Source organism: Abrus precatorius, unplaced genomic scaffold (genome assembly GCF_003935025.1).
Source record: "Abrus precatorius isolate BTA unplaced genomic scaffold, Abrus_2018 Scaffold0, whole genome shotgun sequence".
Classification (NCBI taxonomy): Eukaryota; Viridiplantae; Streptophyta; class Magnoliopsida; order Fabales; family Fabaceae; genus Abrus; species Abrus precatorius.
Genome location: NW_020874290.1, coordinates 1,989,060 through 2,002,670, shown reverse-complemented (window position 1 = coordinate 2,002,670; position 13,611 = coordinate 1,989,060).

Below are 13,611 nucleotides of genomic sequence, written 5' to 3'. Positions count from 1 at the left end.
CCCTTACGTCCAGGAGCGCGTGATAGCGGATTATCTTAAGATGTCGGTTCGGCATTTGTTTGAACTGATTTTGTTCATAGGTCGGTCCTCACCCCTGTATGCCGAAGGCGTCCTTGGATTGATCTCTAGTTTCTACGGTGGAGACGATGGGTCTTTTCTCTTATTTCCTTTTCGCTGCTATTTCGCCACAAGGGTTGAAGGGTATATTCATCAAGCTGTTCTCTATATCTCTCTTATCCTCTTCCCCAGGATCGCACAAATGAAGAAACCTTATTGATTATCAGCGACTGCCAACTACCGTCCTATGTACATCCACTTATATTCTGACTATATCTTTCTCTCTATTTTCCTACCTCCTCTACGTTGCTTGACATGCCCATCTGGTCTTCTTTAGTATCTTTTGTTCGATTGTCCATTTCGGTTCCTTCTTTCCCGGTTCGATTACTTAAGAAAAAGTGAGCCACCGGTTCAAGTCTACAAGATATACTCATTACCGCTGTTTGATTTTGTTGAGCAAGTATTGTGTAGTAGCACCAACCCCGTAATCGCAACGACCAATTCGCAAAGAGCGGAGACCCTCTACATACTGAGTAAGTATCTTGATCCCCCCGAGCCAATGGAAGTATGCATGAAAGGACTTCAAGTCATCTTCTATTCTTTTTCATTCTGGACCGCCCTGGGCCATCCTGACTTGAAACCAGAGACCTCGCCCGTGAGTAAATCATCGCACCACAGTCCAAATCCTTTATTTATATATCTATATATTTCCTCGCGGGAGCGAATTCAACCCTTTCCCGAACTCTTATTTCTCTATTTTATCAATTTACTTATGTCTCTGTTGTTTTTGGTTTTATCTGTTCGCTCCTCCAAGTTGCTTGTCCCCCTTCTCCTTAACCAGCAGCTTGTTAAAATAACTCCGATGAGAGAAAAAAAAGCTTAAGAATCGACCTCTCTCCCACTACCCTAGACACTCTAAGTCACTTATTCAAAACCAGCTCCATTATCGAGCACGCAATAGATAAATAGACCACATCTCATTGACACTGATCGGATGAGTCTCTTATGATGACCTGATGCGGGCGAAGACCTAATATATATCTGCCAAAACATTACATTATTCTTCTATGGCTAATCCAATCTCCTTGTCCCTCGGAAAGAAAAAGAATTTCATCGTTCTTCCTTCGAATGAAGGAATTTGGAAAAAATCTATTGATTTCAATTTTCTCCAGACCCCCGGAAAAGCAATGAAAAAACAGGCTGAATGGTACGATCCCTGCCGTCACCCAGAATGGAAAGGGGCACCGTAAGTTCTTGGTCTTGAAAGAACGTTGTTAAGGCTCCGTTTTTCTTTTCCATGAGCCAGAACCTAAACCTGTCGCAGAGTAATAGCTCGTCCATATAACTTGTGATAAGGGATATCATGACATTCTCGAGAAGAGAGACCGTGATGGCCCCCCCGACCGCCCAGATCCCACATGAAGAGAAAGTTGATCTACATTGGATCTCAACCTGATATCCCCCATTCATCCTCCTCGAGGAGAAGTTGATTCAAACCCCGCGTCAAACAGAGAGAAAGTACGCCATGCTAAATTGGCTGATGATCCACATCTCAAGGTCAGCGCCGATGACGCACATATAACTATCACATGGGCTGAGACCCTCACCAGTCAGCACCAAACGACTCAATTAATCAGGGGCGCGCAATCTACCCTGAACTAATAAGCCGTCGTGTGTCCTCCCGCTGGGGCACCGCTATGCTCAAAAAGCGAGAGAAACCCCATCCCTCTCTTTCCTTTTTTTTTTCACCCCGTGCGCACATGAGGGTGAAAAAAAAGAAGCTCCTATCAAAACTTGTTCCGAACCTAGCGATAATTTAAAAAATCTCATAGCAGTTTAGTCTTATTCACACGGTTTCGAAAACGAAAGAATGACTTCATCTCCAAAATTTAACTCACACATAACTCGCATTCTTTTGGTGTGAAAGCAGTGTCAAACCAAACTACCCAACAAGCATTAGCTCTCCCGGAAAAGGAGGTGACACCCACCTTCCAGTACGCTAGCCTTGTACAATTCACTCCAGTCACTAGCCCTGCCTGACAGCATCACCACCTCCCTTCAGGTTAAGTAACGACTTCAGGCATGGACCACTCCTCATATGTGACGGCGTGGTACAATGCCCGCGTAACGAATTCAACCGCCGTTATGGCTGACCGGCATTACTAGCATTCGCGCTTCAGTAGCGAGTGACAAGCTACAATCCAACTGAGACGGGTTTGGAGTTACTCACCCTCACGGATCGCGATCCTTGTCCCTCCATTGTAGCACGTGTGTCGCCCAGGCATAAGGCATGATACTTTACGTCATCCTCACCTTCACTCCGGGCCAAATGTTAACTAATCTATCAATATTGAAACTTGGCTAAAAAGAAAGGTTAAAACTGAAAAATAAGACTCTAAAGAAAATCTATGAATACTAAAAACGTATGAAAATTTGGATTCTTGTATAATTCAAAAACTTTTTGATTATGCACTGGAAAAACTGAAAATAAAGATATGGTAAAGCTATGCAATTATTGATGAGGTCACCCTATGCAAATGTAAGCGCAACAGAAATAAATCGATATGAACATCATGATCTGTTCCACGTAATTAAACCCAGTGTATGCTGATACTTTCTCTCATCGGGTCCCTTCTCCATAAACTCGAGCTCGAAGAAGGGAAGAGATAATAAGGCCTATGGAGGAAGGGATATAAGATAACCATACAAGACAGTCCGAAACCACAACCATCGAATTAATTACTCATATCATGCATAAGATACATAAATCCGTATAAAAAGATTGAAAAAATCATCGCCAAACCTCTCTTTTTCTTTCTATTGCAATTTCTGGATTCTTTTTCATTGCAATTTGATTATTATATAATAGATTTTTCAATTCTCCATATATATATATAAATAGAAATAGATAGACTAGAAACGACATCTCTACAATATCTCAATGACGACCAATCAAGGAAGATATAAAATAATGAATTAGTATATTGGATTGAATTTATAATGAATAGAGCCATTAGGTCCCATGAAATGACCATGGAACGGAGCCACCTACAAGAAGTCCACGGTGTTACGAAAGAAACTCGAGCTCATATTGTCATGTGAGAACGAATTAACCATGAATCGAATTCCGTGTTTCCTCAGTTCAGTCAGTGTAACGGTTCGCGCTGTTAACTGAACTATGGTTCGTAAGTTAAATCGATCCACTGGGGAGATATGATCATTCCGAATTTTACTAATTCAATCAAAAGGGTTCGCGTCTGACCGTTAAGAGATATAACCCGATCACCCTTGTCTTTTTTTCTATGCATTATAGTTTCATCATTCCCATTCTGTTCCTATATTTATTTGAGCAACTCGCCGTCAACCTCGGTGTAGGTTCGGGATACTCCTTTGTTCCACCACCGCAGAAAAACTAACCAATAAGATCTTAGATTACTAACTGCAATAGCAAGTCATCTTGTATGCAAATCATTAATTCTCCCGATGAACCAGAAAATACCGCGAGCTAAACACTATAATACGAAGGAACGCATGCTATGCTACTAATAGCTTTACTTGCTTGCCTATTCTGCCCAAGGCCTGCGATGAAGAATTACTAGCGTTAAAACAAAAAAATGCGGAATTAAATAAATAGGCATACTGTATTCTATTTTTTCTTTAAATATCGCAATCATTACGAATATTTTGGTTTTCTTTTTTTTTTTTAAAATACAAACAAGAAAACAGTAAGTTAAGGCCATCTCCATTTCGACAAAATACCACAATTCCAATACTTGGGTCCTCCCAAATCATGATTGTCCTACCCCCAGAGGAAAAGTCCTTCCCTTTTGGACCTCGTTGTGGCGAGGAGAGATTCGAAACCCCCGACACCCGTTCGTACCAACGTGCCTAATCCTCTGAGCTACAGGCCCATTCCCGTCGTCTCCACTGAATCGTCCCCGAAGTACCGCTAAAAATGGGAACTTTCCTCTCCCCACCATTCGCCTAAGAAGATGGGTGAAAGCGCCTTCTCTCATAAGAACGTCGTTCCCGACGGTGAAGTGGGAGAGAATGACATTTATAATTGAGACCGATTTTAAAAGACGACCTTTTTTTTCCATTTTTCATTCTTATTTACTATTCCAATTGAAAAATAATAAGCAATGATAGGTGTTAAGTTTTTTATCAATCCTGCAGCCAGCTATTTTTCCGCAAGGACCTCCACACTACAGTATCGTTCACCGCGATAAGTATGTTTAACCACCAATCGGAGGATTGGTCATTGTCCTCTACGCCTAGGACACCAGAATATCGAACAAATAACGAAGAAAGCATGATGATAAAAGCAACATATGCTATCATTTGAGGCCAATTCTCGACCTGGAGGTACACCAAAGCCTCTCCCTCCAACCCTGATAATAGAGATGGGAGCAGCTTTTGGTTACTTTCATGTTGTCAAAAGTTGAACAATTGAAATACGTATGCGAGCCTAGATCGAATTGATCAGGATATCAGTAGGAACAAGTCAAGTCATACCGTTATCAGGATAGCCTTCAGTGCATACATCACCTTAGACACTTCCCACTCTGACACACGATCGATTAATAGAAACGCTCGCCGCCTGACAAATTCTCTTGAATATCTCAAAAACTTCATTTCCTCCATCCCCGCAGGGGCAGTAGAAAGAAAACCATCGCGTCCGGGCTGTGCTACCCGAGAGGCTTCTGCGAGGGAAGTACGAATTAGGAGAGCACTTTCATCTTCGGGGTGGGCTTACTTACTTAGATGCTTTCAGCATGTTAGCGGCCCCACTTGGCTAACCCATCAGTTACCGATGCACGATAACTGGCACACCAGAGGATGCAGTCCATCCCTGTCGCTCGAATACTAGGAAAAGTCCTCGCAATGCCTAAACAGCCCACACCGGAATAGGACCAACGATCTACGACATCATGAAACCAGCTCACGTACCCTTTAATGAGCAACAGCCCAATCTTGGAACAATAACTAACAAGCCCAGGTGGCCGAAGAGCCGCATACGAAGTGCCAAAAACTTCCCGTCGATTACTGTGAGCCTGGGAAATCGCACTGTATCCATAGAGAACTGTTTATCCGATTGAAGCGACGGCCCTTCCACTCGCACGTCGGACTCACTAAAGACCGACTTTCGTCCCTGCTCGACGGGTGCTTGCAGTCAAGCTCCCTTCTGCCTTTTGCACTCGAACGCCATCTGCCGTGGCCCGAGAGAAAACCTTGCCGCCTCCGATTACCTTTAGAGGAGCCATACCCCCAAAAACTTCTTACCTTGAGACTGTCCCTATGGCACCGTAGCCTGGCACATATAAATCTACTACTCCAGAATGGGTATCTCGAAACTATGCTCGCCCCCCCGGAAAGACCTTCTATCGCCCTCCACCTAAGCCGCGCCAAAAGCCACAAAGCACAATCCCAGGAACAGATGAAGCTTCATAGGTCTTCTGTCCAGCTGCATGTATACTCCGCATTCTCACAACATGTCAATATCACCAGGCCTCTCTCCGAGACAGTCCCAGGATCGTTACCCATTTCGTTGCGGGTCGAAACTTACCCGACAAGAATTTCGAGCTACCTTAGGACCGTTATATTTACGTCCGCCGTTCACCGGGGCTTCGTTCGCCCGCCCCCGTTCATCAAGGTCACAACTTCCTGACCTTCCGCACTGGCAGCTCATCCCCATACGTGGTCTTACATCTTTCGAACCTGTATTTTATTGGATAAACAGTCGCCCGGCCTGGTCACTGCGAACCCCCTTTGTGAGGGAGGGGCACCCCTTCTCCCGAATAGTTACGGGCTATTGCCGAGTCCTTAGATAGAGAGTTGTCTCGCGCCCACTAGTATTCTCTACTACCCCACCCTGTGTCGGTTTCGACAGTACCCTTCTTGTTAGGTCGTTTCGGGCTTTTTCCTGGACGAGATCATGAGATTACTTTCAGCGCCGTAGCACCTGGTACCCAACATTGGCTCGAGGGCATTTCTTCACCCCTCTCCCTTACCCTGAAAAACAGGGGCACCTTTGCGTCCTTGAAAACCGATAACCATCTTTCGGGCTAACCTAGCCCTCCTCCGTCCACCTCGGGACCAACAAGAGGTAGCTATCAGGAGATATCACCTGTGATCCATCGATCTAGCGCCTTCGGCCTTGATCTTAGCCTGACTCACCCTCCGTGGAACGAACCTGCGAGAACCCTTAGGTTTTCGAGGCAATTGGATTATCCACCAAACGTTGCGTTACTCAACCGACATTCTCGCTCCCGTCTCCGTCCACCACGCTCGCGCGGGTCCTCCCTCTAAGGCAGAAACCTCCCTACCGATTCATATTTACATCCACAGCTTCGCAGATCGCTTAGCCCCGTTCAATCTTCGTCCAACGATGCGCTCGATTCAGTACAGCTATTACAGCACTCTTTTCAAAGGTGGCTCTTCTAGGCCAAACCTCACTGGCGTCTTGCACCCCCTACCTCCTTATCACCTGACGTCGATTAGGCCTTACTGGGGATCCGGGCTGTTTCTCTTCGAACGAATGAAGCTATCCCCATCCGTCTCCATTCTAGCACGACCTTTGACCTTGTTATTTTTGATATATCTAAGTATTCAGAGTGCCCTCGATTTGGTTACCGCTTCTCGCGGTCCCGCACGTAAACAGTTGCTTTACCCCTAGTATGTCCCATCACACTGCTGCTCCTCAACGCATTTCGGGGAGAGAACCACTAGCTCTGAGGTTCGATGGACATTTCACCCTAACCACAACTCATCCGCACTATTCTTCAACATCAGTCGTTCGGACCTACCACTAAGTTATACCCCAAGCTCATCCGGCATGGATAGATCACCCCAAGTATCGGTCCATAAGCAGTACCTGCCCTAGAAGACTCCGCTTTCGACTACACTCCGTGGTTTCCCTAACCAAAAGCACACGCCTATAGTCGCCAGGCTCATTCTTCAAACAGGCACGCGGTCAGAGTCCCGGGCTGCGGCTCCTCCCACTGCATTGAGCTTACGTTTCATTGTTCTATTTCACTCCCCATGGGTTCTGATTTCACCCCTTCCCTCACGTACTACTCATATCAGATCTCCGTGCCCTCACCAGGGGAGTATGTTAGCCTTGCTATAAAGTGCCTTGCTGATTTCAACGACGGATTCCACGCGATGCCCCATGCTACTCGGGTCAAGAGCGTAAGCTAGGTGATCTTGTCGGCTTACTCGCACCGTAACGCCATCGTGAGATTGCCACACTCCACCGGCTTCCCGCCAGCGCACGCCTTGGCATAAGCTCTCCCACAAACCCGTCCACACGGTATAGGCTGCGTCTCCATGTCGCCGCCGCGACTACGGGAACTCTTGTTTCGGTGCTTGATTCCCTCGTGCTGAGAGAGGGTTTCAGGTGCGCCAGGTTGTCTTGCTGTGCCTGCCCGGGATCGCCAGCACAGTTCAGTCCGAAAGGTGACCTATATGACGGGAGCCCCGGAGCTTACGCTATTTCCAAATCCCCGAAAGCATTGGTCGCTACACGCCCTCCGCGCCGGGCTCGGCCTAGGATCCACCATAACCTCCTGCGTTTGAACCGCGCCTCCTGCAACTTTTATGCGTTGCCCATCCTAAGGGCTTAGTAGAAGGACTTATCAAACGCCATGAAGATAATCATAAAGCATGCAGAGCAAACGCCGAATGCGGAAAAATACTGGGCAGATTATAAGCTGTATTAGCTAAGTTACCGGTTGGAGATAAGGCGGACTGCAAAATCCGACTGACACCCCACAGGTAAAAACCACCGCTCCGACCAAGGCCACGGACGACCAAGAACTCAACGAAGACAATAACTCCCCCCGAACAACAGCTGGACAACTCAGCGAACTGTGCTCTGCCAAAGAGACCAACGCTTGCTCAAAATGCTTCAAAGATGCTGAGTAGGTGGAATGCCCATTCTAAACTAAGGATTCTGTGGGGTCCGGAGGAAACCAGCTCTAAGAGACCGGTTGAACGGAGAACTTGGTCCCCCCCCTTGACGTTGGTCTAAGCGTGAAGACGGTGCAAGAGAGTGATGCTTCCGACACCCTAACGTCCAACCGAGCAGCGGATAGCAGTCGAAAGGCGTTTGGCCCGCTTTTTGAACAGGTTTATGGTCGAGTCCGCCGCGACCCCTGGATGCCGAAGGCGTGCCTGGGGAGGGATCTGCGTAGTTGCTACGGGGAGACGATGGTCGCGTCCAGGAATGCTTGGGTGTCCTTGTGCCGCATTTGCGCTCAAGGGTTGAAGGAGAGAGTGCAATCAGCTCGCTGGCGCAAGGGCCAGATGATGCCTCCCCAGAGATCCAAAGAGAGAAAACCCTAGGAAGCAGCCACCGACTCCAACACCGCGTCCATGACGATCCATACTGAGAGATGCACCAACTGCCCATCACCCTACTCTGCTATACTAGATTGACATGCCCTACCTCTGGTCTCCATGTAGAGGCGGTAGGGCAGGGGGCGGCCCGCTGTGCCATTACGAGAAAAAAGGGAGCCCACGCGGGCAGGACAACGATGACTTAGCAGACGCCGGACAAAGAACAGCCAACCCGAAGCGCATAACGACCCACAGGCAAAGCGAGCGCACCAACGGCAGCGTACCTCCCGAGCCAAGGAGATGCAGAAAATGAGTCAATCAGTCTGCAGCGGTCCAGGCGAGCAGGGCCAAGCCGGGACGGCAACCAGAGACCTCCCCGTGCGAAGGAAAGCAGCGCACCGACAGGCCAAACCGAGGGGAGATCAAGAGATGCCTGCGGGAGAGCGATCATCCGTCCCGAACGCCAGCAGACAACGAGCCGTGGACGGCGCTCTCCAATGGCGGGTTGCCCCGGCCTTACCAAGGGCAAGGCGCGGGGAAATAACTCCATGGAGAAGAAAAAAGAAGGCGGAAAAGAGACCCGCCGGGCCCAACCCGAACACTCAATCCTATGGGCAACCGGCTCCATGGCGAGGCACGAGAGAATAAAGAGACACATCGGCAGTCACGGAGCGGGCCGACGGAGGGACTCGATAGGTGTGCGAACCAGAAAGGAGGATTGAGCAGCCAAAACATGCCGAGCTCGGAGGCGAAATCCACTAGCGCCGAGAAGCCGCGGAAAGAAAGAAAGAATGCACGCGGCCGGCGGGAAGACAGGAGGGAAAAGCCGAGCGAGGGACAAGGTCCCAACCCCGGGAAAAGCAGGAAACAAAAAGCTCGAAGGACGATCCGGCCTTCACCACAATAGAAAGGCAGCCGGAGGGTGGCAGCGGAAAACTGGGAGGTGCGTCCGGGGGCGGCTCAGTGAGCGAAACCTAAACCGGGCTCGAGAGAATCAACGCGCGGTCCAGAGACGAAAGGGGATGAGAAGTCTCGAGAAGAGAGACCGGGGCCCCCCCGACCGCCCGGACCCACGAGTGAAGAAATGATCGACAGTGAGACGCACCGAAAGCGCCCAGCAAGCCGCACGAAGAGAGGGGGGTGGCAACACCCCGGGGCAAACAGGAGGCTACGCCCAGGCTAAGGCCGGAGGAGTGACACAGTCGCGGCAGCGCCGAGGAAGTCACCACTGAACGAGCCAGGCGGAGAGCCCGCAACAGCAGGCAACAACGAACGCAAGGAGCAGGGCGCCGCGACCACGGAGCGAAAGCCGCGGGCCGCCCGCGGGGGGCCCGCGAGCCAAAAGCGAGGAGAACCCCGCCCCTGCCGTGGGTGGCACCCCCGGGGCGACAGGGGGGTAAAAAAAAGAACATGGCCGAAGTCAACGAGCCGACAGAGTAGAGAGCCAGGGAGGGAGGGGCGAGCACCGTCGAAAACAGAAGGAACGCCAGTCGCCACAATTAACGATTTTTTTTGATATAGAAGTGCGCTTTTTTGGAACTGCCATCGAGTTAGTATAGTTTTTCATTGTTATAGTTCGATGTGAAAGACATTTTTTTCTGTAAATGAAAAGGAATTCTTCTTTAATTACCCATATATCTTATGTATCTTAATGCTCCCTTTTTGCTTCCTATCTCTAAAGTAAAACATTGAATATTATAACTCTTTTTCCAGACATGAATATCTTTTTATTGTAATGGAAAATACTCAATTAGTTCAAAAATGAACTAATGCTTAAAAAAAAAAGAATTATTGAGTAATGTCGTAGGAATTGTAATTTTTTAATGAATATCAAAATAAACGAATCTTCGTAGTTTTAGTGTAATTCATTATTTATCCTCACTCTATACTTTTGTATAATTGTAAAAAAAAAAATAGAAATTCACATTTTTATTTTTACATATTTCCTTTTTATTATTTTATTAAAATTACATTCATTATTTATTATAGTAATAGTAATAAATATGAGAAAAAAAAAAGAAACTCTTTTTTTTTTTTTTACTAGGAATAGGAATTTGGTTATTGGTCCATTTTCAGTTTGTACTTAGTAATATTCGAATGGAACAAAGATTCAGAACAATTAATGTAATTCTATTTCTAGATTCACTTCTTTTATTAACCGACCCTTTTCTTTACAAAAGAGATGAAACAAAACTGACGAATAAGAAACAAAATTCATTAAGAATCCAATCCATTTGTTTTGTTTTTGTATGGAATATACACATCAATCTTCATGGATCATACCTTTCATTCCATTTCCAGTTCCTATGTTAATAGGAGTGGGATTTCTACTTTTTCCGACGGCAACAAAAAATCTTCGCCGTATATGGGCTTTTCCTAGTATTTTTTTATTAACTATAGTTATGATTTTTTCGATTGATCTGTCTATTTATCAAATCAATAAGGGTTCCATCTATCAATATGTATGGTCTTGGACCATAAATAATGATCTTTCTTTAGAGTTTGGATACTTGATCGATTCACTTACTTCTATTATGTCAATTTTAATTACTACTGTTGGCATTCTGGTTCTTATTTATAGTGATAATTATATGTCTCATGATCAAGGATATTTGAGATTTTTTGCTTATATTACTTTTTTTAATATTTCAATGTTGGGTTTAGTTACTAGCTCGAATTTGATACAAATTTATATTTTTTGGGAATTGGTTGGAATGTGTTCTTATTTATTAATAGGTTTTTGGTTCACACGTCCTATTGCAGCAAATGCTTGTCAAAAAGCATTTGTAACGAATCGTATAGGAGATTTTGGTTTATTATTAGGAATTTTAGGTTTTTATTGGATAACGGGTAGTTTAGAATTTCGGGATTTGTTTCAAATAGTCAGTAATTTGATTTATAAAAATGAAGTTAATATTTTTTTTCTTACTTTATCCGCCCTCTTGTTATTTTGTGGCTCAGTTGCTAAATCTGCCCAATTTCCCTTCATGTATGGTTACCAGATGCTATGGAAGGACCTACTCCCATTTCCGCTCTTATACATGCTGCTACTATGGTAGCGGCGGGAATTTTTCTTGTAGCTCGACTTCTTCCTCTTTTCATAGTTCTACCTTACATAATGAATGGAATAGCTTTTATAGGTATAATAACAGTAGTCTTAGGAGCTACTTTAGCTATTGCTCAAAAAGATATTAAGAAAGATTTGGCCTATTCCACAATGTCTCAATTGGGTTATATGATATTAGCTCTAGGTATGGGATCTTATCGAGCCGCTTTATTTCATTTGATTACTCATGCTTATTCAAAAGCATTGTTATTTTTAGGATCTGGATCCATTATTCATTCAATGGAAGCTATTGTTGGATATTCTCCAGCTAAAAGTCAAAATATGGTTCTTATGGGTGGTTTAACAAAACATGTGCCAATTACAAAAACTGCTTTTTTAATAGGTACACTTTCTCTTTGTGGTATTCCACCTTTTGCCTGTTTTTGGTCCAAAGATGAGATTCTTAATGATAGTTGGTTGTATTCACCAATTTTCGCAATAATAGCTTGTTCCACAGCAGGATTAACTGCATTTTATATGTTTCGGATCTATTTACTTGTTTTTGAAGGATATTTAAACATTCATTTTCTAAATTTCAATGGAAAAAAAAATAATTCATTCTATTCAATATCTTTATGGGGTAAAGAAGAAAAAATAAAAAACAAAATTTATTTATTAGCTTTATTAAGAATGAAAAAGAATGAAATGACTTCTTTTTTTCTGAAGAAGACATATTCACATCGAATTCATCGAAATGTCAAAAGCATAACACGTCTTTTTTTTGATAGTACCCATTTTTTTGGTACTAAAAAAACTGCTTGTTTATATCCTCACGAATCGGACAATACTATGCAATTTTCTATGCTTGTTTTAGTATTGTTTACTTTTTTTGTTGGGGCCATAGGAATTTCTTTCAGCCAAAAAGGAATAGATTGCGATATATTATCAAGATTATTAATTCCGTTTATAGACCTTTTACATCAAAATTCAAAAAAAATTCAGGATTGGTATGAATTTTTTACAAACGTAACTTTTTCTGTGATTCTAACGTTTTTCGGAATATTTATAGCGTCTTTTTTTTATAAACCGGTTTTTTCAGATTTACTAAATTTGAATTTATTCAATTTATTTGAAAAAAGTGTTCCCAAACAAATTCTTGCCGATAATATAATAAATGTCTTATATGATTGGTCATATAATCGTGGTTATATAGATGCTTTTTATGAAATATCTTTAATTGGAAGTGTAAGAAAATTAAGTAAAATAAATTATTTTATGGATAGACAAGTAATTGATGGAATTCCAAATGGAATTGGTGTTACAAGTTTTTTTATGGGAGAAACTATTAAATATATAGGGAGTGGACGACTTTCTTCATATATCTTATTTTTTATATTCTTTATATTAATCTTTTAGTAATTTGGTATTATTTATTTATTAATAGTAATCAAGATCTTATTAACTAATCTATTGTTAACTAATCTTATCAATATTGAACTTGGTAAAAAGAAAGGGTTTAATAACTGAAAAATAAGATTCTTAAAGAATATTCTTTGAATACTAAAATTACGTATTGAATTTGGATTCTTGTATCCATAATTCAAAAACTTTTTGTGATTATTGCCGAAGAACTGAAATAAAAGATACGGTAGAGCTATGGCAGTTATTGTATGAGGTCTACCCAATGCTAAATGTAAGGGCACATAATAGATCGATATGAACATCATGAGCTGTCCCGTAATAAACCCAGTTGTTGCTGATACTTTCTTCTCGGTCCCTTCTTCCATAACTCGAGCTCGAAGAAGGAAGAGATAAGATGGCCCTATGGAGAATGTGGTTAGAAATCCATAATAGAGTCCGACCACAACGATCGAATTAATTATCTTCATGCATAAGGATACTAGATTATCCAGTATAAAAGATTGAAAAATCATCGCAAACCTCTCTTTTTCTTTTCTATTGCAATTTCTGGATTCTTTTTCTATTGCAATTTTTGGATTATTATATAATGATTTTTCAACTTTCCATATATATATAGAAATAGAAAGAGATAGACTAGAAACGACATCTCTTATCTCAATGACACCAAAGCTAGGGATATTAAATGAATGGAATTAGTATATGGATGGAATATAATGAAATAGAGCCACTTTGAGGTTCCCTATGAA